Consider the following 26,774-nt stretch of genomic DNA (forward strand, 5'->3'; position numbering starts at 1 on the left):
GGTTTTCCTCTCTGGCACTGAGAGGATCGACATGTTTTAATGTCCTTATTGCTGCTTGGAGTCTCAGGGCATAGTCCTTGATGTTATCCGGCGGTTTCTGCCTGCAGTTGTAGAACTCCATCCGCAGTTCCGCCTTAGTGCGGGTCTCAAATGCAAGTTTCAATTTGTCAAAGACGGTGGTTACTGACTCGCGTTCAGCGTCTGACCAAGTTTCTGCTTCTAGCTCCGCTGCCCCTTTAAGCTGACCCAGTATAATGGACGCCCTTTGCTTGCTGGTTAAGGGATACATGTCCATTGAAGTAGTTATTTTCTTTTTGAACCCGGCTAAGGTATCCGATTTGCCATTTTACTGAGGCATCCAGGTCGCGCCTGGGAGGTAGGGTAGCATGAGTGGCATGATCGGTGCCACCGCCGCAGCGTCTGCGCTCCGACTCGGTCTGGCAGCGTCTCTGTTCTCTTGCGCTTCCATTTTAGTCCCCCTTGGTTAATTTCAGCAACCTTCTCTATAAGGATCCCGAGCGGCTCAGGAGCTCCTGAAGTCAGGCTACTGCTCAGTGTTTTGCTTCTCTGCAGATTCCCTGTGGGGGGCGAAGCCAGGTTTTCCTGCGCACTTTTTCAAACTTTGCGCTCTTTTACAGCCAGAGTGATGGCGCAGTAGTTTTTACTGAGGCAAAATGGCGACAAAAGTCTATATACAATTTTAAACTGTTTAAGGCACACTGCACCCAGGGTTGCTGGGCCTAGTTTGCATCCTGTTCGTGACGCCAATTTGTAGAGTGCTGCCACACCCCAGGCCCTTGGGATACTCGGTTCCGGGTGGTGGATAATGGGGATCACCGTCACATGTGGCCGTGCCCGGTTCCGTTACCTGAGGGGCGCTCGGTAACAGGGTTATTTTATATGTCACTTGTGACGCCATTGGCGGCTTGTGGTAATAAGATGTCCCACCGCTGCTGTGGTTTTAGGGACAGATTGTATAGCAGCAAGTGTGTTCGCACCCTCCGCCAGTAGGGGCTTAAGTCCCATGTAGGTGTGCTGCGCCTTGTGGTGCGCCAGTAATAAACACGACACAGTTCTTGCAGATTAACTGGTATTTACTCACTGGATGTTGCAAGTGTAGTTTGGTACGGCTGGTCAACCGACTTTCCTTTGTCCCGGTGCTGACATGAGTCCCAGTTGAGCCCTCCGTGCACATGCAGAGCTGGTGGTCCCCTTGCCTGAAGCTGTTGGTGACCTGCGACGCTCCGCTCCTTTGTCTTTCCGGGCCCAGTATGACAGGCCTCACGGTCCCTTGTGGGGTAGGCTACTTCTCTGTGCCCTCTCCCGGGTTCTATATAGGAGGCTGTGTCCCTGAGCCTATGGGTGGTGTGATACCCTGGAAGTAACCACACACGGCTGGATCAGCAGACCGCCTGCAGCTGTCGTCTACTCTGGGGTCCAGTACCCCCTCATGCGTAGTGCCTGGGATCTGTCTACCCTCAGGCTACTACCTCCTAGTCACCTATTGGGGTCTCCTCACAATCCTCACACCCTTCTCACTCTCTGGCTCCTTTCAACTGTCCCTCCTTCAACTGTCGCTTTTTCCTCTCTGCCAACTCTGCCTAGCAACACCTGTTGCTTCCCACAAGCCACACCCCTTTCCCAGGCTAACAGCTAAGGGATTGGTTCTCACACCTGACCACTGTTATCCCTCTACATGCTGCGCCCAGGTCTCGGGAATGTGCCCCTACCTGTGTGTGAAGTGTGGGTTGTCAGCATAGGGTGTTCCAGAAAGCCTTAGGATCCTGCAGATCACTGGGGTAGCATATCCCAGGGTGCTGCAGTATCATCAAAGATGAACTTGTGGGAAATTTTTGGCTTGAGGATGGAGTGAAGCTCAACTCCTAGACCTACTGCCAGTTTCTGGAAGACAACTTCTTCAAGCAGTGGCACAGAAAGAAGTCGGTATCGTTCAAGAAAAACATGATTTTCATGCAGGACAATGCTCCATCTCATGCATCCAACTACTCCACAGCGTGGCCAGTAAAGGTCTAAAAGATGAAAAAATAATGATATGGCCCCCTTGTTCACCTGATCTAAACAATAAAGAGAACCTGTGGTCCCTCATAAAATGGGAGATCTACAGGAAGGGAAAAAAGTATACATCTCGGAACAGTGTCTGGGAGGCTGTGGTGGCTGCTGAATGCAATGTTGATCGTAAACAGATCAAGGAACTGACAGAATCTATGGATATAAGCTGTTGAGTGTTATCATAAAGAAAGGTGGCTATATTGGTCGCTAATTTTTTGGGGTTTTGTTTTTGCATGTCAGAAATGTTTATTTCTAAATTTTGTGCAGTTACAGTCATATGAAAAAGTTTGGGCACCCCTATTAATCTTAACCTTTTTTCTTTATAACAATTTGGGTTTTTGCAACAGCTATTTCAGTTTCATATATCTAATAACTGATGGACTGAGTAATATTTCTGGATTGAAATGAGGTTTATTGTACTAATAGAAAAATGTGCAATCCGCATTTAAACAAAATTTGACCGGTGCAAAAGTATGGGCACCTCAACATAAAAGTGACATTAATATTTTGTAGATCCTCCTTTTGGTAAAATAACAGCCTCTAGTCGCTTCCTGTAGCTTTTAATGAGTTCCTGGATCCTGGATGAAGGTATATTTGACCATTCCTGTTTACAAAACAATTCCAGTTCAGTTAAGTTTGATGGTCGCCGAGCATGGACAGCACGCTTCAATCATTCCACAGATTTTCAATGATATTCAGGTCTGGGGACTGGGATGGCCATTCCAGAACATTGTAATTGTTCCTCTGCATAAATGCCTGAGTATATTTGGAGCGGTGTTTTGGATCATTGTCTTGCGGAAATATCCATCCCCTGCGTAACTTCAACTTTGTCACTGATTCTTGCACATTATTGTCAAGAATCTGCTGAAACTGAGTTGAATCCATGCGACCCTCAACTTTAACAAGATTCCCGGTGCCAGCATTGGCCACACAGCCCCAAAGCATGATGGAACCTCCACCAAATTTTACTGTGGGTAGCAAGTGCTTTTCTTAGAATGCCGTGTTTTTTTGCCTCCATGCATAACGCCTTTTTGTATGACCAAACAACTCAATCTTTGTTTCATCAGTCCACAGGAGCTTCTTCCAAAATGTAACTGGCTTGTCCAAATGTGCTTTTGCATACCTCAGGCGACTCTGTTTGTGGCGTGCTTGCAGAAACGGCTTCTTTCAAATCACTCTCCCATACGGCTTCTCCTTGTGCAAAGTGCGCTGTATTGTTGACCAATGCACATTGATACCATCTGCAACAGTGAAAACTGACAGTATAAATCTCGGAGACAACTTTGTGTATCCTTCCCCTGAACAACTATGTTGAATAATCTTTGTTTTCAGATCATTTGAGAGTTGTTTTGAGGAGCCCATGATGCCACTCTACATAGGAGATTCAAATAGGAGAACACCTTGCAAGTGGCCACCTTAAATACCTTTTCTTATGATTGGATACACCTGCCTATGAAGTTCAAAGCTCAATGAGGTTACAAAACCAATTTAGTGCTTTAGTAAGTCAGTAAAAAGTAGTTAGGAGTGTTCAAATCAAGAAATTGATAAGGGTGTCCATACTTTTGCACCGGTCAAATTTTGTTTAAATGCGGATTGCACATTTTCTGTTAGTACAATAAACCTCATTTCAATCCAGAACTATTACTGAGTACATCAGTTATTAGATATATGAAACTGAAATAGCTGTTGCAAAAACCCAATTTGTTATAAAGAAAAAAGGTTAACATTAATAGGGGTGCCCAAACTTTTTCATATGATTGTATATTGGTTTATCTTGTGAAAATAAACAAATAAGATGGGAATATATTTGGTTTTTATTAAGTTGCCTAATAATTCTGCAAAGTAATAGTTACCTGCACAAACAGATATCCTCCTAAGATAGCCAAATCTAAAAAAAACACTCCAACTTCCAAAAATATTAAGCTTTGCTATTTATGAGTAGAGTTGAGCGCGGTTCGTGGTTCGTGGTTCTCCAGTTCGCGGCTCGAGTGATTTTGGGGCATGTTCTAGATCGAACTAGAACTCGAGCTTTTTGCAAAAGCTCGATAGTTCTAGAAACGTTCGAGAACGGTTCTAGCAGCCAAAAAACAGCTAAATCCTAGCTTGGTTTCTGCTGTAATAGTGTAAGTCACTCTGTGAATCAAACTATTATCACATTTCAGTGTATAGTGTGCGTGAACAGCGCCTTCAGATCACTGCTGTTTCTATAATGGCGATCGCCATTTTTTTTTTTTTTTTTCTTGTCTTCCTTCCCTAAGCGCGCGCGTCTTGTGGGGCGGACCAGCATGTCAGCCAATCACAGACACACACACACCTAAGTGGACTTTGAGCCAGAGAAGCAACGGCATGTGTGATAGGATCTGCATGTCACATGTCCCTGCATTATAAAACCGGACATTTTCTTCACGAACGCCATTATCTGCCTTCTGCGTCTTTGGTGTCAGACATCAGTGTCGCAGCTCCGTCCTCCTGAGTCCTATAGCCGATACAGCTGTATGCGCTGCATACACAGCGTTAGACAGCTTAGGGAGAGCACATTCTAGCAGTCCTTTTAAGGGCTCAAAGCGGCAGGGTCAGAGAGCCATAAGTGACAGGTCCTGCAAACAGCAACAGCGTCTGTGTAGCCCAGGTCAGGGATTTCCTCCCTGCATTTCACCATTAGGAGGGAATAGAAAGGCAGGCTTCCATTCCTCTACCCAGAGCACCACAATCCTGCCACTGTACCCTCTTGTCCTCTGCACACTCCAACTCATTCTAAGTAAGCCATTATACTAGCAAACACTCAGTGTACCTAGTGGCATCCTATACGTGGCTATTGGACTTTGCTATAGTCCCACTAGTGCAAAGACATTAGCAGAGCACATCTGCCTGCATTGCACACTCCAAGTTTTTTAAACTAAGCAATTTTACTAGCAAACACTCAGTGTACCTAGTGGCATCCTATACGTGGCTATTGGACTTTGCTATAGTCCCACTAGTGCAAAGACATTTGCAGAGCACGTCTGCCTGCATTGCACACTACAACTTTTTTAAACTAAGCAATTTTACTAGCAAACACTCAGTGTACCTAGTGGCATCCTATACGTGGCTATTGGACTTTGCTATAGTCCCACTAGTGCAAAGACATTTGCAGAGCACGTCTGCCTGCATTGCACACTACAACTTTTTTAAACTAAGCAATTTTACTAGCAAACACTCAGTGTACCTAGTGGCATCCTATACGTGGCTATTGGACTTTGCTATAGTCCCACTAGTGCCAAGACATTTGCAGAGCGCATCTGCCTGCGTTGCACACTCCAACTAATTATAACGAAGCCATTATACTAGCAAACACTCAGTGTACCTAGTGGCATCCTATACGTGGCTATTGGACTTTGCTATAGTCCCACTAGTGCAAAGACATTAGCAGAGCACATCTGCCTGCATTGCACACTCCAAGTTTTTTAAACTAAGCAATTTTACTAGCAAACACTCAGTGTACCTAGTGGCATCCTATACGTGGCTATTGGACTTTGCTATAGTCCCACTAGTGCAAAGACATTTGCAGAGCACGTCTGCCTGCATTGCACACTACAACTTTTTTAAACTAAGCAATTTTACTAGCAAACACTCAGTGTACCTACTGACATCCTATACGTGGCTATTGGACTTTGCTATAGTCCCACTAGTGCAAAGACATTTGCAGAGCACGTCTGCCTGCATTGCACACTACAACTTTTTTAAATTAATCAATTTTACTAGCAAACACTCAGTGTACCTAGTGGCATCCTAAACGTGGCTATTGGACTTTGCTATAGTCCCACTAGTGCAAAGACATTTGCAGAGCACGTCTGCCTGCATTGCACACTACAACTTTTTTAAACTAAGCAATTTTACTAGCAAACACTCAGTGTACCTAGTGGCATCCTATACGTGGCTATTGGACTTTGCTATAGTCCCACTAGTGCCAAGACATTTGCAGAGCACGTCTGCCTGCATTGCACACTACAACTTTTTTAAACTAAGCAATTTTACTAGCAAACACTCAGTGTACCTAGTGGCATCCTATACGTGGCTATTGGACTTTGCTATAGTCCCACTAGTGCCAAGACATTTGCAGAGCGCATCTGCCTGCGTTGCACACTCCAACTAATTATAACGAAGCCATTATACTAGCAAACACTCAGTGTACCTAGTGGCATCCTATACGTGGCTATTGGACTTTTGTCAATTCACAGTATTGGAACGTTATTTGCATGACATCTGCCTGCATTGCACACTCTAACTTTTTTAAACTCAGCCATTATACTAGCAAACACTCACTGTACCTAGTTGTATCCTAAACGTGGCTATTGTACTTTTGTCAATTCACAGTATTGGAACGTTATTTGCAGGACGTCTGCCTGCATTGCACACTCAAACTTTTTTAAACTCAGCCATTATACTAGCAAACACTCACTGTACCTAGTTGTATCCTAAACGTGGCTATTGTACTTTTGTCAATTCACAGTATTGGAACGTTATTTGCAGGACATCTGCCTGCCTTGCACACTCAAACTTTTTTAAACTCAGCCATTATACTAGCAAACACTCACTGTACCTAGTTGTATCCTAAACGTGGCTATTGTACTTTTGTCAATTCACAGTATTGGAACGTTATTTGCAGGACATCTGCCTGCATTGCACACTCAAACTTTTTTAAACTCAGCCATTATACTAGCAAACACTCACTGTACCTAGTTGTATCCTAAACGTGGCTATTGTACTTTTGTCAATTCACAGTATTGGAACGTTATTTGCAGGACATCTGCCTGCCTTGCACACTCAAACTTTTTTAAACTCAGCCATTATACTAGCAAACACTCACTGTACCTAGTTGTATCCTAAACGTGGCTATTGTACTTTTGTCAATTCACAGTATTGGAACGTTATTTGCAGGACGTCTGCCTGCATTGCACACTCAAACTTTTTTAAACTCAGCCATTATACTAGCAAACACTCACTGTACCTAGTTGTATCCTAAACGTGGCTATTGTACTTTTGTCAATTCACAGTATTGGAACGTTATTTGCAGCACGTCTGCCTGCATTGCACACTCAAACTTTTTTAAACTCAGCCATTATACTAGCAAACACTCACTGTACCTAGTTGTATCCTAAACGTGGCTATTGTACTTTTGTCAATTCACAGTATTGGAACGTTATTTGCAGGACATCTGCCTGCCTTGCACACTCAAACTTTTTTAAACTCAGCCATTATACTAGCAAACACTCACTGTACCTAGTTGTATCCTAAACGTGGCTATTGTACTTTTGTCAATTCACAGTATTGGAACGTTATTTGCAGGACGTCTGCCTGCATTGCACACTCAAACTTTTTTAAACTCAGCCATTATACTAGCAAACACTCACTGTACCTAGTTGTATCCTAAACGTGGCTATTGTACTTTTGTCAATTCACAGTATTGGAACGTTATTTGCAGCACGTCTGCCTACATTGCACACTCAAACTTTTTTAAACTCAGCCATTATACTAGCAAACACTCACTGTACCTAGTTGTATCCTAAACGTGGCTATTGTACTTTTGTCAATTCACAGTATTGGAACGTTATTTGCAGGACGTCTGCCTGCATTGCACACTCAAACTTTTTTAAACTCAGCCATTATACTAGCAAACACTCACTGTACCTAGTTGTATCCTAAACGTGGCTATTGTACTTTTGTCAATTCACAGTATTGGAACGTTATTTGCAGCACGTCTGCCTGCATTGCACACTCAAACGTTTTTAAACTCAGCCATTATACTAGCAAACACTCACTGTACCTAGTTGTATCCTAAACGTGGCTATTGTACTTTTGTCAATTCACAGTATTGGAACGTTATTTGCAGGACGTCTGCCTGCATTGCACACTCAAACTTTTTTAAACTCAGCCATTATACTAGCAAACACTCACTGTACCTAGATGTATCCTAAACGTGGCTATTGTACTTTTGTCAATTCACAGTATTGGAACGTTATTTGCAGGACGTCTGCCTGCATTGCACACTCAAACTTTTTTAAACTCAGCCATTATACTAGCAAACACTCACTGTACCTAGTTGTATCCTAAACGTGGCTATTGTACTTTTGTCAATTCACAGTATTGGAACGTTATTAGCAGCACGTCTGCCTGCATTGCACACTCAAACTTTTTTAAACTCAGCCATTATACTAGCAAACACTCACTGTACCTAGTTGTATCCTAAACGTGGCTATTGTACTTTTGTCAATTCACAGTATTGGAACGTTATTTGCAGCACGTCTGCCTGCATTGCACACTCAAACTTTTTTAAACTCAGCCATTATACTAGCAAACACTCACTGTACCTAGTTGTATCCTAAACGTGGCTATTGTACTTTTGTCAATTCACAGTATTGGAACGTTATTTGCAGCACGTCTGCCTGCATTGCACACTCAAACTTTTTTAAACTCAGCCATTATACTAGCAAACACTCACTGTACCTAGTTGTATCCTAAACGTGGCTATTGTACTTTTGTCAATTCACAGTATTGGAACGTTATTTGCAGGACGTCTGCCTGCATTGCACACTCAAACTTTTTTAAACTCAGCCATTATACTAGCAAACACTCACTGTACCTAGTTGTATCCTAAACGTGGCTATTGTACTTTTGTCAATTCACAGTATTGGAACGTTATTTGCAGCACGTCTGCTTGCATTGCACACTCAAACTTTTTTAAACTCAGCCATTATACTAGCAAACACTCACTGTACCTAGTTGTATCCTAAACGTGGCTATTGTACTTTTGTCAATTCACAGTATTGGAACGTTATTTGCAGGACATCTGCCTGCCTTGCACACTCAAACTTTTTTAAACTCAGCCATTATACTAGCAAACACTCACTGTACCTAGTTGTATCCTAAACGTGGCTATTGTACTTTTGTCAATTCACAGTATTGGAACGTTATTTGCAGGACGTCTGCCTGCATTGCACACTCAAACTTTTTTAAACTCAGCCATTATACTAGCAAACACTCACTGTACCTAGTTGTATCCTAAACGTGGCTATTGTACTTTTGTCAATTCACAGTATTGGAACGTTATTTGCAGCACGTCTGCCTGCATTGCACACTCAAACTTTTTTAAACTCAGCCATTATACTAGCAAACACTCACTGTACCTAGTTGTATCGTAAACGTGGCTATTGTACTTTTGTCAATTCACAGTATTGGAACGTTATTTGCAGGACATCTGCCTGCATTGCACACTCAAACTTTTTTAAACTCAGCCATTATACTAGCAAACACTCACTGTACCTAGTTGTATCCTAAACGTGGCTATTGTACTTTTGTCAATTCACAGTATTGGAACGTTATTTGCAGGACGTCTGCCTGCATTGCACACTCAAACTTTTTTAAACTCAGCCATTATACTAGCAAACACTCACTGTACCTAGTTGTATCCTAAACGTGGCTATTGTACTTTTGTCAATTCACAGTATTGGAACGTTATTAGCAGCACGTCTGCCTGCATTGCACACTCAAACTTTTTTAAACTCAGCCATTATACTAGCAAACACTCACTGTACCTAGTTGTATCCTAAACGTGGCTATTGTACTTTTGTCAATTCACAGTATTGGAACGTTATTTGCAGCACGTCTGCCTGCATTGCACACTCAAACTTTTTTAAACTCAGCCATTATACTAGCAAACACTCACTGTACCTAGTTGTATCCTAAACGTGGCTATTGTACTTTTGTCAATTCACAGTATTGGAACGTTATTTGCAGGACGTCTGCCTGCATTGCACACTCAAACTTTTTTAAACTCAGCCATTATACTAGCAAACACTCACTGTACCTAGTTGTATCCTAAACGTGGCTATTGTACTTTTGTCAATTCACAGTATTGGAACGTTATTAGCAGCACGTCTGCCTGCATTGCACACTCAAACTTTTTTAAACTCAGCCATTATACTAGCAAACACTCACTGTACCTAGTTGTATCCTAAACGTGGCTATTGTACTTTTGTCAATTCACAGTATTGGAACGTTATTTGCAGCACGTCTGCCTGCATTGCACACTCAAACTTTTTTAAACTCAGCCATTATACTAGCAAACACTCACTGTACCTAGTTGTATCCTAAACGTGGCTATTGTACTTTTGTCAATTCACAGTATTGGAACGTTATTTGCAGCACGTCTGCCTGCATTGCACACTCAAACTTTTTTAAACTCAGCCATTATACTAGCAAACACTCACTGTACCTAGTTGTATCGTAAACGTGGCTATTGTACTTTTGTCAATTCACAGTATTGGAACGTTATTTGCAGGACATCTGCCTGCCTTGCACACTCAAACTTTTTTAAACTCAGCCATTATACTAGCAAACACTCACTGTACCTAGTTGTATCCTAAACGTGGCTATTGTACTTTTGTCAATTCACAGTATTGGAACGTTATTTGCAGGACGTCTGCCTGCATTGCACACTCAAACTTTTTTAAACTCAGCCATTATACTAGCAAACACTCACTGTACCTAGTTGTATCCTAAACGTGGCTATTGTACTTTTGTCAATTCACACTACTGCAAATCTATGTGCAGCACCTCTGCATGACAACCTCGTGCTCTGTTTTTAATAAGCTATAATGATAGCACAAAATACTGCCATTTTGTGGCATCATAGAACTGGCTGTTGTATTCCATTAGTGCCCCACTGGTGACAAGCTATTTCTAGCACCTCTACATCACACCCTCATGCACATTTTGCTACGCTAATGTTATATCAAACTCATGGAATTCATTGCTGCATTTCATAATTCGGAGGGATAGAAAGTCAGGCTTCCTTTAGCTTTTCCTTCTGTTCATAGACAGCATCTCCAAGACAAATTTCCCCTCCACGTCTAAGTGTGGAGAGGCAGCTAGTGCGCATGCGTGTGCCGATGTACCCCAGCTGCAGCATAATTACAGTGTTTCGCCTAGTGAGTATGCTCAGCCTGACTGTGCCATTCCTGACGCTAAGTTTTCATTTCGGGATACAGCGCATGCTCCCACACTAAGTGTGAAAAGCCTCTTTGCACAGGTGCTTGCATTCCGTGCCGGGTATAAGTCCTGTTTTGGGCATAGACACCATGCTAAAGCTGATAGTCTTTTTTCAGAGACTGTATTTCATGCTACTGAGCATGCTCAGGCACTTCCTGCATCAGAGACTAGGTCCGGTAATGAACTCTTTGGCCCTGGCCCTGATGTGGGGGTCCCATATAGACCACAGGGCATCAGGTGTCCTCCCAAATGGCTTGCAGAGGCCCACACCTATGACTTGTCACCGCATTATTGATGCTCAGACGATGACTGGTGAGGTGTTTGGGTCATGGCAGCCATGAGGTCATCATTGAAGTTGCGTTTCCAAATAGGACGCTAGTTATGCCACTCATGACGTGTCACTCTACTTTTGTCTCCAGGAGGTGCATTGTGGTTCACCCTGGTTTGGGGCGGACCCAGGTTATAAAAGGGGCTGGAGCCAACAAGGAGGTGCGCAGTCTTCTATTATGCTCCGAAAGAGCACACCTCCATGTGTTGAACCCATTGCGGCTTTAGGCCAGAGGTAGGCAGGGATCGGGTGGTGGATGCAGGCCACCACCACAGTTGGTAACGCAGAACGGTTAAGACCAGCTCCTGTCCTAACAGTCCTGCTTGTGCAGCCCAGTGGCATTAACAGGCCTGCTGCTGCTGATGCGCCTGCTGTCCACAGGTGTGGCCCCTACGCACACGGTCAGCGTACTCAATGGCCCCTGTGTTGTTAACAGGGAGTTCCTGGGCTGGGTGGGCATGTGGACCCTGTGACGCTAACAGGGCTCACAGTCTCCAGATCCGAATGGCGTCTAACTCGGTTCAGGCTACTATTAGTTTCATAGCCACACAGCTCTGTATCCTCCACCAAACCTTCAAGTTGCCAACCTCTCCTTTTCCAACTGGGAGCACGGTGGACACTGACTGCTGATGGGGATATATACCTTTCTCTTTCTTTTCTTATTAATTTTCGTTATATAGCGGTCACAGATTATATACCACTTTATCCAAATCTGCCAGTCCCACTGTAACAGATGTTGTTTCTTCAGCAAATGTTACAGTTGCTTAACCACCAAATCCACGGACCAAAACTTTTTTCCCCTTTCCAACACACCTGTTCCCCTTTCCAACAGCATCTGTCCTTTTTCAACTCATTTTGGGATATGACCAAAAGTGCAACTGTGCAGGGACACCGTACTCAACGCCATCTCAGCACAGCAGCCATCCCTCGGTCCCTCCGATGTGGACAAGTAAAAGACCATTTCCTCCTATCCATGACAAAGCGTTGAGATTCACTCTGTGCAGCACTGGTGTTTAGTGGACAAGTAGATCTAAGATTGCGTACCACATTCTGCAGATACTCCTGTATACGTGCGTCTATTTCTATGGCAGGAATTAGTTCGCCAAATTTTGTCTTGTACCGGGGATCTAACAGTGTGGCAACCCAGTATTCAGGATTAGTTCAAATTCATACAATCCGAGGGTCATGTAGGTAGTGCAGCAAGAAGGCGCTCATGTGTCTTGTGCATCCAGGAGGACCAAGTCCTTGGTGTGTTGGTGGCAGAGAGGTGAGAATCGTGCATCCTTCCTCTGCCCTCTCCCCCCAACCTCGCACAACCGAAATGTGAGCAAGCTCTCACTCATCTGCTGAGTCTTCCATGCCCATCGCCAGTTCGTCCTCCATTTCTTCATGGGCTCCTGCACTTTCATCAACACTTTTTGCTGATACTATGCGCCCTTGTTAATCCCTCTCCCTCACCATGACTGCCGCATAGGTGCCGCTGACCATCTGGACCTCGTAGATCTTGTTATCCCTTCCGCATATGACTCCTCCTGTACTTCCTCCCCTTCCTCTTGTCCCAACACCTGACTCCGAATAATAATTACAGTGTGCTCCATCATGTAGATGACCAGAATTGTCACGCTGAGAATGACATTGCCAGTGCTAAACATCTTCGTCGACATTTCAAAACTGTGTAGCAGGGTGCATAGGTCCTTGATCTGACACCACTCCAGCAGCGTGATCTGCACCACCTCTGGATCAAGTTATCCCAGGCTATATGTCTTACCGTATTTCAGCAGGGCTCTGCGGTGCTGCCACACACGCTGCAACATGTGCAGATTCCAATTCCTGCGTGTCGAAACATCGCATTTACGGCGTTTAACTGCCAGACCCTAAGACTTCCGGAGTGATGAAAGTTGTTGAGCTGCTGTGTGCGCACGATGGAAGTGAGCACATAGCGAGCGTGCCCACTGCACAAGGCCATGTAGGCCGTGATGGTGTTTTAAAAATTGCTGGCGAATTCGGTTCAACACGTGAGCCCTAAAAGGCACGTGTGTCACATTGCCCTGAGGATGGCCCGCAGCCAGGTTTGCATCATTGCCGCACACGGCTGTTAAGTCACCAACGGAGTCCGCTCCGTCAATTTGTACTCCGGTCGCCAGGTGACAACGTGTTCCTTTCATGAATAGTGCTGATGATGGGAGAGTAGTCGATGCCAGCGGCGCAGGTGGACGCAGGTTATGCTCACCCACTGGGCTGCATTACCTTGACAGATGCAGAATCTCTGGCTGAATGTAGCTGGTGGGTATCTCACAGATGAAATACCATCATTCAGCTACAACCAATGGGAAGACACCACACCCTTTTTTATGCCCATCCTGTCTGCAGACCACTGCCAGACATAGCTATGAACCTCTGGTTAATTTTACCCCCAGTTCAGTTTTATGATTTTGTGTGCTTGTTACCTGACTACTTTTCCTGCTTGCTGTTTATGTACCTTGTTGGCCGATACGCATTTCACCTCTGCTTGTTTTCTGATTCTTTCCTGGCCGTCCCATTCTGTTCCTGTTCCTCAATTAATGTTTTGACCCTGCCTGACTACTATTCTCTATAATAGCGGTGTGACTCACATTTCCCATACATTTCAAAGTAAAACTTTGACCGCCTGATGGCATTGAGCTCTGCTGCCAGCATAGTAAGGAGGTGTGTGGTAGTCCTTGTGCGCAGTTGCAAGGAAGGGTGGCCTGACCACACAGGGTTTGCGCCAAGGTAGAGGACCCACACGAGGTTGAAGAGGCAGAAGCAGTGTATTAACTTCTACATACAGAACAAGGATTGAAACAACTCGTGGGGACGGCAAGACTTGTACAGCAGACCCTTCTCCATCTCTCACCATAGTTTGCCAGTGCCCAGTCAGTGACATGTAATGACCCTGTCTATGCTTACTGGTCCAAGTATCTGTGTTGAAATGCACCCTGTCGCACACAGATTTTCTCAAGGAAGTGGTGATGTTGTGTGCGACATGCTGGTGTAGCGCGGGCATGCTTTTCTTGGAGAAGCAGTGGTGATTGGGCATCTGGTACTGGGGCACAGCGACAGACATAAGGTCTGTAAAATCCTGTGTGTCCACTACGCGTAAAGGCAGCATTTCGGTAGCCAACAGCTTACAGAGGGATAGAGTCAACCACTTAGCTTTGTCATGGGTCGCAGTAAGTGGCCTTTTATTTGACCACATCTGAGGGACAGAGATCTGGCTGCTGTCTGTAGACGGTGTTGAGTAGGGTGTCCCTGGAAAAATGCAGGTTTGTGAGAAAAGTGCAGGCGGAGACATGATGTTGCCTTCATCTTGCCTTCAGATCTGTTCATCTTGTATCATTTTTAAAAAACACAGCAAGCAAGGGTTACTCCAAGCGGAGTCTACCTTTTTTCCCCAAATTGGGCACACAGACACCCCATCAGTGGCAGGACTTGTGCCCTAGTTGCAAACAGGATGTTTTGATTTGCATCAAGCACATTCCAAATCCACAAGCATTTACTCTCCCCAGGATGACACAGGGGTAGTAAATTCCTTCTGGATCCATGACTTTTTCATTTTGATGAACGTCAGTCTGTCCACATTGTCACTGGACAGACGCGTGCGCTTATCTGTCAGCACACACCCAGCAGCACTGAAGACACGTTCAGAGACAACGCTGGCAGCTGGACACGACAAAATCTTCAAGGCGTAACTGGAGAGCTCTTGACATTTTTCTAGATTTGAAGCACAAAAGGAGCAAGGCTCCATTTGCAAAGTCATTGCATCGATGTTCATTTGGAGATACTCCTGTATCATCCTCTCCATCCGTTGACTATGTGACACACTTGATGTCTCTGGTGGCCTTGCAAAGGAGGGTCTAAAAAAATTATGAAAAGATTCCATAAAATTGCTGTTACCAGCACCAGATACGGTCCTACTGGTACGGGTAGACTGTTGAAGATGACGAGGCCGTCCCATGTTTGTCAAGTTACAACTGGGAGAATCACTCCCTTCACCTGCACGGTTGTTTGGTGGAAAAGCCGAGCTAAGATCGAGTAACAGCTTCTGCTGATACTCCTGCATACGTGCGTCCCTTTCTATGGGTGGAATTATGTCACAAAATTTGGACTTGTCCCGGGGATCTAATAGTGTGGCAAGCCAGTAGTCATCATCACTTCTAATTTTGACAATACGAGGGTCATGTTGGAGGTAGTGCAACAAGAAGGCACTCATGTGTCTTGCGCAGCCATGCGGACCAAGTCCACGCTGTGTTTGTGGCATAGAGGTGCTAACCGTTCTTTCTTCCTCTGTCATCTCCCCCCAACCTCTTTCAACTTAAATTTGACCAAGGTCCCCCTCATCAGCTGAGTCTTCCATGTCCATGGACAGTTCGTCCTCCATATCTTCATGTCCTCCTGCACCTTCCTCAACATCTCGCCTGCTACCATGCGCCCTTGTTGATCCCTGTCCCCCATGGTCCCATGCCTGCCGCGTTGGTGATGATGAACGTCTGGACCTTGGTGATGTTGTTGTGTCTTGCGCATATGAATCCTCCTGTAGTTCCTCCCCTTCCTGTTGTCCCACCCCCTGACTCCGAATAGTGTTTAGCGTGTGCTCCAGCATGTAAATGACTGTAATCGTCATGCTGATAATGGCATTGTCAGCGCTAAACATATTCGTCGCCATGTCGAAACTGTGCAGAAGGGTGCATAGGTCCGTGATCTGAGATCACTCCATCAGGGTGATCTGCCCCACCTCTGCATCTCGTTGGCCCAGGCTATACGTCATGACGTATTGCACCAGGGCTCTGCGGTGCTGCCACAGTCGCTGTAACATGTGGAGAGTTGAATTCCAGCGTGTCGCCACATCGCATTTCAGGCGATGAACCGGCAGGCCGAAAGACTTCTGGAGCGATGCAAGTCGCTCAGCTGCGGCGCTTGAACGGCGGAAGTGAGCACTGCAGACAGTTTCCGTGCCCTGGTCAGAAGGCCATCTAGGCCGGGATAGTGTGTTAAAAATTGCTGGACAACAAGGTTCAACACGTGAGCCATACAAGGCACGTGTGTCACCTTGCCCAGGCGAAGGGCCGCACCCAGGTTTGCAGCATTGTCGCACACGGCCTTACCAGGCTGCAGGTTGAGTGGAGACAACCATTTATTAAACTCGGACCGCAGAGCTGACCACAACTCCTCAGCTGTGTGACTCTTATTCCCAAGACATGTCAAGCTAAAGACCGCCTGATGCCGTTGCGCTCTGCTGCCAGCATAGTAATGAGGGGTGCGTGATTCCTTCTGCGCAGTGAGAACGCTGGTGGCCTGACCAGGCAGGCTTGGGGCGGAGGTGGAGGACCCAGATGAGGTGGAGGATGCAGAAGCAGTGGCGGAACTTGGACAGACAGAGGATTGACACACAAGTCGTGGGGACGGCAAGACTTGTGCAGCAGACCCTTCACCATCTATCACCATAGTTACCCAGTGCCCAGTCAGCGACATGTAACGTCCCTGTCCATGCTTACTGGTCCAAGTATCGGTGCTGAAATTCACCCGTTCACACACAGAGTTTCTCAAGGAAGCGGTGATATTGTGTGCGACATGCTGGTGTAGCGCGGGCACACCTTTCTTAGAGAAGTAGTGGCGACTAGGCATCTGGTACTGGGGCACAGCGACAGATATAAGGTCTCTAAAATCCTGTGTGTCCACTAGGCGGAAAGGCAGCATTTCTGTAGCCAACAGCTTACAGAGGGATAGAGTCAACCTCTTCGCTTTGTCATGGGTCGAAGGAAGTGGCCTTTTATTTGACCACATCTGAGGGACAGAGTTCTGGCTGCTGTGTGTAGACGGTGTTGAGTAGGGTGTCCCTGGAAAAATGCAGCTTTGGGAGGAAAGTGCAGGCGGAGACATGATGTTGCCTTCATCCAAAGTTGGTGCTATCGATGTCTGAGAGAGCTGTACACACTCACTTGTTTCCCCTTCCAAACCAACTGACGACCTACCAAGCAAACTGCCTGTTGCGGTTACAGTGGTGGAAGTTGTGGGTGGAAAAACAGGTGTGACAGCTGTCCCCACAGTCCTAGAAGATGACGAGCGCGCGGATGCCCTGGAAGGGGCAGGCGGTGGATGGTTGGCTCCACTAGGCCGCATTGCAGCACGGTGAGCTTCCCACCAGGCCATATGATATTTATTCATGTGACGATTCATGGAAGAAGTTGTCAAACTGCTGAGGTTTTGACCTCTACTAAGATAACCATGGCAAATGTTACAGATCACATAATTTGGCCGATCTTTTTTTATGTCAAAAAAGGACCAGGCTAGGCAAGGCTTAGAGGCCATGCGACCTGTTGATCCACCCCGAATAATGCTCAGAGGCAGAGTGGTGGCTGAGGATGCAGTTGTAGACGTGCTACCAGTGCTCCGACTGTGTCCAGGAAGGCGCCAGGTTACTTCGACGTCGGTTGCATCCTCCTCCACCGCCTCTATTGACCTCCTCGAGTGTCTGACTGTGGGTTGACAGTAGGTGGGATCTAGAACTTCATCATCAATTGTTGTGTTTGCACTCCCCTCCCCCTCAGACCGAGTTTCTTCTTGCCCTGACCGAATATTTAAGTTGTCATCCCAATCGGGTATCTGCGTCTCATCTTCATCAGTATGTTCCTCATTGCCTATAACCACAGTTGTTGGAAAGGCAGCATTTTGGTAGCCAACAGTTTGCATTTTATGAAAGTCAACCTCCAAGCCATGTCATGCCCTTCTAAAAGCATGTATAACACAGCGAGGGGACTCCAACCACAGTCTCCCTCGTTGCCACTCACTGGGCCACACACACCCCACTTGACTGGCATCGGTTGAGCCCCCTTTTGAAAAAGAAAAAGATGCTTTGCATGAAGCACTCTCAAAAATACGCGTGCCTTTCCCGTCCCCTGGCTGACCCCGGGGAAGAAAAGTCCTCTGAGAGCCATGACTTGTTCATCTTGGTTCTTTTAGAAACACAGCGAGGGGACTCCAACCACAGTCTCCCTCGTTGCCACTCACTGGGCCACACACACCCCACTTGACTGGCATCGGTTGAGCCCCCTTTTGAAAAAGAAAAAGATGCTTTGCATGAAGCACTCTCAAAAATACGCGTGCCTTTCCCGTCCCCTGGCTGACCCCGGGGAAGAAAAGTCCTCTGAGAGCCATGACTTGTTCATCTTGGTTCTTTTAGAAACACAGCGAGGGGACTCCAACCACAGTCTCCCTCGTTGCCACTCACTGGGCCACACACACCCCACTTGACTGGCATCGGTTGAGCCCCCTTTTGAAAAAGAAAAAGATGCTTTGCATGAAGCACTCTCAAAAATACGCGTGCCTTTCCCGTCCCCTGGCTGACCCCGGGGAAGAAAAGTCCTCTGAGAGCCATGACTTGTTCATCTTGGTTCTTTTAGAAACACAGCGAGGGGACTCCAACCACAGTCTCCCTCGTTGCCACTCACTGGGCCACACACACCCCACTTGACTGGCATTGGTTGAGCCCCCTTTTGAAAAAGAAAAAGATGCTTTGCATGAAGCACTCTCAAAAATACGCGTGCCTTTCCCGTCCCCTGGCTGACCCCGGGGAAGAAAAGTCCTCTGAGAGCCATGACTTGTTCATCTTGGTTCTTTTAGAAACACAGCGAGGGGACTCCAACCACAGTCTCCCTCGTTGCCACTCACTGGGCCACACACACCCCACTTGACTGGCATCGGTTGAGCCCCCTTTTGAAAAAGAAAAAGATGCTTTGCATGAAGCACTCTCAAAAATACGCGTGCCTTTCCCGTCCCCTGGCTGACCCCGGGGAAGAAAAGTCCTCTGAGAGCCATGACTTGTTCATCTTGGTTCTTTTAGAAACACAGCGAGGGGACTCCAACCACAGTCTCCCTCGTTGCCACTCACTGGGCCACACACACCCCACTTGACTGGCATCGGTTGAGCCCCCTTTTGAAAAAGAAAAAGATGCTTTGCATGAAGCACTCTCAAAAATACGCGTGCCTTTCCCGTCCCCTGGCTGACCCCGGGGAAGAAAAGTCCTCTGAGAGCCATGACTTGTTCATCTTGGTTCTTTTAGAAACACAGCGAGGGGACTCCAACCACAGTCTCCCTCGTTGCCACTCACTGGGCCACACACACCCCACTTGACTGGCATCGGTTGAGCCCCCTTTTGAAAAAGAAAAAGATGCTTTGCATGAAGCACTCTCAAAAATACGCGTGCCTTTCCCGTCCCCTGGCTGACCCCGGGGAAGAAAAGTCCTCTGAGAGCCATGACTTGTTCATCTTGGTTCTTTTAGAAACACAGCGAGGGGACTCCAACCACAGTCTCCCTCGTTGCCACTCACTGGGCCACACACACCCCACTTGACTGGCATCGGTTGAGCCCCCTTTTGAAAAAGAAAAAGATGCTTTGCATGAAGCACTCTCAAAAATACGCGTGCCTTTCCCGTCCCCTGGCTGACCCCGGGGAAGAAAAGTCCTCTGAGAGCCATGACTTGTTCATCTTGGTTCTTTTAGAAACACAGCGAGGGGACTCCAACCACAGTCTCCCTCGTTGCCACTCACTGGGCCACACACACCCCACTTGACTGGCATCGGTTGAGCCCCCTTTTGAAAAAGAAAAAGATGCTTTGCATGAAGCACTCTCAAAAATACGCGTGCCTTTCCCGTCCCCTGGCTGACCCCGGGGAAGAAAAGTCCTCTGAGAGCCATGACTTGTTCATCTTGGTTCTTTTAGAAACACAGCGAGGGGACTCCAACCACAGTCTCCCTCGTTGCCACTCACTGGGCCACACACACCCCACTTGACTGGCATCGGTTGAGCCCCCTTTTGAAAAAGAAAAAGATGCTTTGCATGAAGCACTCTCAAAAATACGCGTGCCTTTCCCGTCCCCTGGCTGACCCCGGGGAAGAAAAGTCCTCTGAGAGCCATGACTTGTTCATCTTGGTTCTTTTAGAAACACAGCGAGGGGACTCCAACCACAGTCTCCCTCGTTGCCACTCACTGGGCCACACACACCCCACTTGACTGGCATCGGTTGAGCCCCCTTTTGAAAAAGAAAAAGATGCTTTGCATGAAGCACTCTCAAAAATACGCGTGCCTTTCCCGTCCCCTGGCTGACCCCGGGGAAGAAAAGTCCTCTGAGAGCCATGACTTGTTCATCTTGGTTCTTTTAGAAACACAGCGAGGGGACTCCAACCACAGTCTCCCTCGTTGCCACTCACTGGGCCACACACACCCCACTTGACTGGCATCGGTTGAGCCCCCTTTTGAAAAAGAAAAAGATGCTTTGCATGAAGCACTCTCAAAAATACGCGTGCCTTTCCCGTCCCCTGGCTGACCCCGGGGAAGAAAAGTCCTCTGAGAGCCATGACTTGTTCATCTTGGTTCTTTTAGAAACACAGCGAGGGGACTCCAACCACAGTCTCCCTCGTTGCCACTCACTGGGCCACACACACCCCACTTGACTGGCATCGGTTGAGCCCCCTTTTGAAAAAGAAAAAGATGCTTTGCATGAAGCACTCTCAAAAATACGCGTGCCTTTCCCGTCCCCTGGCTGACCCCGGGGAAGAAAAGTCCTCTGAGAGCCATGACTTGTTCATCTTGGTTCTTTTAGAAACACAGCGAGGGGACTCCAACCACAGTCTCCCTCGTTGCCACTCACTGGGCCACACACACCCCACTTGACTGGCATCGGTTGAGCCCCCTTTTGAAAAAGAAAAAGATGCTTTGCATGAAGCACTCTCAAAAATACGCGTGCCTTTCCCGTCCCCTGGCTGACCCCGGGGAAGAAAAGTCCTCTGAGAGCCATGACTTGTTCATCTTGGTTCTTTTAGAAACACAGCGAGGGGACTCCAACCACAGTCTCCCTCGTTGCCACTCACTGGGCCACACACACCCCACTTGACTGGCATTGGTTGAGCCCCCTTTTGAAAAAGAAAAAGATGCTTTGCATGAAGCACTCTCAAAAATACGCGTGCCTTTCCCGTCCCCTGGCTGACCCCGGGGAAGAAAAGTCCTCTGAGAGCCATGACTTGTTCATCTTGGTTCTTTTAGAAACACAGCGAGGGGACTCCAACCACAGTCTCCCTCGTTGCCACTCACTGGGCCACACACACCCCACTTGACTGGCATCGGTTGAGCCCCCTTTTGAAAAAGAAAAAGATGCTTTGCATGAAGCACTCTCAAAAATACGCGTGCCTTTCCCGTCCCCTGGCTGACCCCGGGGAAGAAAAGTCCTCTGAGAGCCATGTCCACATTGTCAGTGGACAGACACGTGTGCTTATCTGCCAGCAGACCCACAGCAGCACTGAAGACAGGTTCCGAGAGAACGCTGGCTGCAGGACACGACAAGATCCCCAAGACGTACGTGGCGAGCTCAGGCAATTTATCAAGATTGGAAGCCAAGAATGAGCAGGGCTCAAGTTGCACAATAATGGCATGTTTCCTTGCATATACTCATATATCTGTGTGTCCTCCTCTTTTTCCTTGTCCAGCTCTTTTGTTTTCGCATGAGTATATGTCCTTGTCACTTTCCCATGTGTTGTGAGTTGTTTGTGACCTTTTGGACACCTTTGAGGGTGTTTTCTAGGTGTTTTTCTGTGTTTGTGATTGCCTGCCATTGTTTCCTATGCAGTTCGAGTTCGGTTCGTCGAACGTTCGACGAACCAAACTCGAACGGGAGGTCCGTTCGGCGAACCTACCTCGAGCCGAACCGCGACCGGTTCGCTCATCTCTATTTATGAGTCTTTTGAGTTGATTGAGAACTTAGTTTTTGATCAATAATAAAAAAAATCTCTAAAATACAACTTGCCTAATAATTCTGCACACGGTGTATCTTGGTATTGTCGTTTTAATATCCTTGATATCCTGATAAAATCTTTCTCTTTGCTAAAATAACCAAGATTTTCAGGAAAGCAGTTGAAATGGGAATGCAAAAAATGTAACTTCAAATTCATCAGAGAACCCAAGACTTTGAAACATTTCAGCATGTTCTTCATGCTTATTTTTTTAATTTTGGATCTTTGTTGTTATCTAGAAATTTCTTTACGACTTATTTAAAATAATCGCAAGCTGATTTCTCAACAGCTTTTATTCTTGTTTGGATACGTCGTCCTGCATGAATTTTCAAATCTCCAGAACCACAAAAATGCCTTCCTCCAGTTTCGCTTCAGACAGTCCCTGAAACTTGGTACACAGAGACTTAAAATTCTCTCCTTCTTTCTGTAGAGCTTTTAAAAACTGCTTCATCAGTCCAAGCTTAATGTGGAGTGGTGGCAGGCGAATTTTAGTGGGATTTCTTATACTGTTGAGTAGAGTTGAGCGCGGTTCGAGTGATTTTGGGGGTTGTTCTAGATCGAACTTGAACTCGAGCTTTTTGCTAAAGTTCGATAGTTCTAGTTACGTTCGAGAACGGTTCTAGCAGCAAAAAGCAGGGCTTTTTGCAGTTACAGTGTGCAGGGAGCCATCGCTGGCAGCCTGCCAGAAGCTGGTAACCAAGATAAACATCGAGTATCCAAGCAAAGCGCTTTGGTTAGTAACCCGATATTTAGTCTAGTTACGTGTACAGGGAGCCGACACTTCCCCGCTCAGCTCGCTCCGCCCCCTCCTGCATGTGGCATGTACACACACACTCACACACACACTCACACACACTCACACTCACCTGTCCCCAGCCATGCAGTCCACGACACTGACGTCCTCGGCGCCACATGACCCCGCTAGGCTCCACCCACTTCGCACTCCGCCGCCCGCACACATGGCCCCGCTAGGCTCCGCCCACTTCGCACTCTGCTGCCAGCACACATGGTCCCGCTAGGCTCCGCCCACCTGGCACTCTGCACACATTACCCTGCTAGGCTCCGCCCACCTGGCACTCTGCACACACATGGTCCCGCTAGGCTCCGCCCACCTGGAACTCTGCACACATTTTCCCGCTCGGCTTACCTGCGGTGATGAAGTCCCGCCCTCCCGACCTCAGCGCTGTCACTGTCCTCCATGGCCGCCGCTTGTCACATCACCTTGTCTCGCTTCCGACCCGAGACTGACTAGCGGTGACGTCACAGGCCGCTCGCGATACTTGGCTGTGAAGGCGGCGGTCATTGAAGTCAGTGACAGGTGCTGTCAGCCGTGCAGGAGATCAGCGCAGGTAATGTACCTCGCTCCTGACAGCAGCACTTGTCATCCCCTGCAGTGACCTGGGCTGACCCATTGATGTTAGCTCAGGTCACTGCATTGCTCTCCCAGCCAATGGGGAACATCCTGCTCTTCATTGACTGGGACAGTGTGGATCGTCATGGGAACCCCTTGGATTACAGCAGACCTGGATTTGTTTTTCTTTCTAATAAATTGGTTAAAGAGGGAATGTATTGGGGAGTGTTTTTTCAAATAAAAATGTGTTTGTCGTCTATTTTTTTTGTTACTGACTGGGTTGGTGATGTCGGGTATCTGATAGACGCCTGACCTCACCAGCCCCAGGGCTTGATGCCAGGTGACATTACACATCTGATATTAACCCCATATATTACCCCGTTTGCCACCGTACCAGGGCACGGGATGAGCTGGGGCGAAGCACCATGATTGGTGCATCTAATGGATGCGCCACTTATGGGGCGGCTGCAGCCTGCTATTTTTAGGCTGGGGAGAGTCCAATAACCATGGACCTCCCTAGTCTGAGAATATCAGACCCCAGCTGTCTGCTTTACCTTGGCTGGTGATCCAATTTTGGGGGGACCCCACGTGATTTTTTTTTTTAAATTATTTATTTAATTTAAAATAACAGCGTGGGGTGCCCTTAGTTTTGGATTACCAGCCAAGGTGAAGCTGCCTAGTTGTACCTGGCTGGACACAAAAATGGGGCGAAGCCCACGTCATTTGTTTTTTAATTAATTATTGTAAGAAAAAAAATAAAGGGGTCCCACGATGACTCTGGACCGTCTAGAATATGGGGGGAGACACTCAGGGAACGTATCCCCCATTTTCTAGGAGTGCAGACCCTCCATGTGTGGAGTGTGGATGCAATGAATCTGCATCCACTCTCCCCGGGTCCACAGCAGCAGAGTCCATGTCTGTCGTAACGGTTGCTACCAAAGCTGCAATGCCCTGCTCATGAGGTAAGGGCATGCCTAATCAGGAGAACTATACTACATTTCCAAATATTGGTATTTGCTGATATTATTGCTATTCCACCTATATATATTGGGGATAGGATCTTGGAGATGGAATACCCCTTTAAGTCCAGTTATCCAGCTGAATGAATACTTAACAACAGAGCTCGCTATTTAGATGTGTTTTCTTGTGGCGTATAACGGACTCTCATGTTTGGTAGTCGTTCAGCAGGGAAACTATAAAAGCAAATCCCTCCATTTGGAAATGTAGTATATAGCTCTCCTGATCAATTATGTTCCTTACCTCATGAGCAGGGCATTGCAGTAATAATAATAATTTATTCATTTATATAGCATTATTAATTCCATAGCGCTTTGCATACATTGGGAACAGTGTCCCCATTGGGGCTCACAATCTAAATTCCCTATCTAAATGTCTTTGGAGTGTGGGAGGAAACCGGAGTACCCGGAGGAAACCCACACAAACACAGGGAGAACATACAAACTCCTTGCAGATGGTGTCCTTGGTGGGAATTGAACCCAGGACCTCAGCGTTGCAAGACTGCAGTGCTAACCACTGAGCCACCGTGCCACCCATTTAGCTTACAGATGCATAACCACCACTCACTGTGTCTGAACACAGGAAGCTGAGCTGACAGCCGCTCTGTGCATGCGGCAGCATCTATTGTGAAGGAGAGGACCGCGGGGGATCAACGCTGCACAGGTACCGTGGGACACCGGGGAACACCGGTGGGGTTATAGGGGGTGACCTGGCAGGGCCTGGGGAGGAGTTTTCTGTGGCATGTGTCATGGCACATGCGACAGAAATCAGAGGAGTAGGGTGAATGCGGCCGGCGCGCTGCTGTGCGCGCGGCCATCTTGGATTTCTGGGAGGGGGCCAGGGGGGGCACTTTGGCGACACCGGTGGACTGGGGAGGAGATTTATCATGTTTGTTCATGCCAGATAGGAGATAAATAATTTTTTACCGACGCTGTCATTTACTATAACGTGATCATCGGTGTACAGTGTATACCGGTGATCACGTGAGCGGGGACCAGAAAAACCGTCCTGAATCATGATCTCCAGGGTCTCAGCTACCCCTAAAACCCCGGAGATTTTCTGACGCTGGGGGGCGCTATTCACTTATTTCTGCCTGCTGTTTATAAACGGCAGATCAGAATAAGGCTACATTAACACGACCGATCCGCTTTTGCGGTCTGCAAAAAACAGTCCGTTTTTTTAAGGGGGGAAATGGGTGGCATCCGTTTCCGTTCCGTAGACGGTCCGTATGTCATCTGTTTCTCATCCATGTGCCTTCCGGTTTTTTTGCGTACTGCAAAAAAACTGAAGGAGGGAAAATACATAAATTTACCCAGGATCCATAGCTTCAACCTACATGAGGCGGTCACATGTTCACCCCAGTGCCATTTTCTACTGCTTTTCACAGCGTAGAGCTCTCTGGTGATTTTCTTGTGCTTGTATACTTCATATCAGTCTTTTCTGTCATTATAATGGTAGAAAGACACATAATGTCCCACTCTCCTGCATTTTGTAATTTTGCACCCTTTGGTGCCTTTCATGTGGCACTAAGGGGTGCTTAGCTTTGTATTTAGCCAAAAAAATGAAAAAAAAAATGACGTGGGGTTCCCCCTATTTTTGTAGCCAGATAGGGTAAAGCAGATGGCTGCAGCCTGCAGACCACAGCTGGCAGCTGGGGATTGGAATCCGCAGCACAGGTTAGCCGAGGTTTCTGGGTGCCTCTGCTGCAAATTGCAGTCCGCAGCCGCCCCAGAAAATGGCGCTTTCATAGAAGCGCCATCATCTGGCGCTGTATCCAACTCTTCCAACAGCCCTGGTGACGGTGGCTTTGCTGGGTAATAATGAGTTATTACTGGCTTTGTTTTACTAGCTAGTATTAAGCCAGAGATTCTTAATGTCAGGCACGTTTGACCCGGCCATTAAGAATCTCCAATATAGGGTTAAAAAAAGACACCACACAGAGAAAAAATACTTTAATAGAAATAAATACACAGAAACATTAGAGAATCCATGTTTATTACTCACTGTCAGCCCTCCACTATCTATGGTCTTCTGTCTTTCTCGTTCAACAAATGCAGCTCTGCTCCATCACTGCTGCATGGGGGATGACGCTGCTTCCCGTGCAGCCTTCACTCCGTGAGTGATCAGTGCTGCTGGCTGTTTGCGGTAACAGTGGTAACGCTGACAGACGCATTACCATA

The 26,774-nt window shown here is 46.8% G+C and overlaps 1 protein-coding gene across 1 annotated transcript in view; it reads right to left on the reverse strand.

Annotated features, from left to right (window-relative positions):
• The window catches only part of LOC142291659 (uncharacterized), a 1,021,181-nt gene that overhangs the window by 555,060 nt on the left and 439,347 nt on the right, over window positions 1–26,774 (reverse strand). The window lies entirely within an intron of this gene.

Source organism: Anomaloglossus baeobatrachus, chromosome 2, assembly GCF_048569485.1.
Source record: "Anomaloglossus baeobatrachus isolate aAnoBae1 chromosome 2, aAnoBae1.hap1, whole genome shotgun sequence".
Taxonomy (NCBI): Eukaryota; Metazoa; Chordata; class Amphibia; order Anura; family Aromobatidae; genus Anomaloglossus; species Anomaloglossus baeobatrachus.